The sequence below is a fragment of the Colobus angolensis genome, unplaced genomic scaffold (genome assembly GCF_000951035.1).
Source record: "Colobus angolensis palliatus isolate OR3802 unplaced genomic scaffold, Cang.pa_1.0 Scaffold416, whole genome shotgun sequence".
Taxonomy (NCBI): Eukaryota; Metazoa; Chordata; class Mammalia; order Primates; family Cercopithecidae; genus Colobus; species Colobus angolensis.
Genome location: NW_012117555.1, coordinates 41,038 through 42,268, shown reverse-complemented (window position 1 = coordinate 42,268; position 1,231 = coordinate 41,038).

Sequence of the window (1,231 nt, the reverse complement as noted above, 5' to 3'; positions counted from 1 at the left end):
TTCATGCCCATCTGGCCATCAAGCCTTGGGAAGCAGCACCCCACAGCCTTGGCACAGCTGCCTCAGGATGGAGTCAAATCTGGAACCCCTGCCATTCTCATCTGCAGGAAGCACTGGCCTCCTTCGTCCTCAGGCTGTGGTGCTGGTACTGGCCTCCTTCATCCTCAGACTGCAGTGCTGAAGTCACCCCTCTCCCAGGCCCCTTGGGATCCCAAGTGACCAGCAATGAAGTTCGTCCGCCTTCTGAATGGATGCCATCATCGGACATGATGGAGCTCAGTGGGATGCTGCTGCCTTTCCTCCCTCAGCTAGGATGTCCCTGATAAAGGATGACACCCAAGCCTCAGCACGACTGGCCAAACTTCAGATGGTCATCTCAGCACTGATGCTGGGCCAACAATTATCCCCATTTGTACATTTTTACAAACTTTTTGGCAATTGCCAAGAATTGTCCACCTCCCCTCCCCATTGAATTAAAGAAACTTCTTGTCTCAGGGATATTCAGAATATCAGTCAAGGTAACAGATGCCTTTATTTTAACCAGGGACACAGTACAGATCTTACAGGGACACTCCTTACCCCTGTAGAGTTCCAGACAGTACTGATGGGGACCAAGGCAACATTTCATCAGAAAACACAGTGCTGGGCTTGTGAAGAAGATGTCCAGTAGAGTTTCCACTGCCCCTATCGGCTGCAGGCAGCTGCTGTAGTTGAGAGATAGACTGAGCTCCTCAAAGAATTCCTATTTAAGTTACAAAGCAGCGAGTGGATGCCCTGCTGGGTTCCACTATTGCCACAGGCTTTGATTACTCTAAGTTCATACTCCTTAGGAAAGTGCACTTTTACACCAGTGCTACACAGTTCCCTCAGTTGCCTTTAATGGACATCAAAGAGCTCGCATTTTTGACAACCATTCAGTCCTGGACTGTCCAAGGGGTGGAGGTAGCTCCGTACAGGAAGCTGCCTGCTGCATGTGGATCAGTAATATCAGACTTGCCAACCAACTAACTGGAAACATGAAAACCAATGCATGGGGAATGCATGATGTCACCCAGATATTTACGAACATGCTTGTCCTGCCAGAGGCCCTGAATCTCTAAACCAGTGCATGGGGAATGCAGGACATCACCCAGATATTTATGAACACACTTGTGCTGCCAGAGACCCCAGATCTCTAAGCCAATGCATGGGGAATGCAGGACATCACCCAAATGTTTATGAACACACTTGT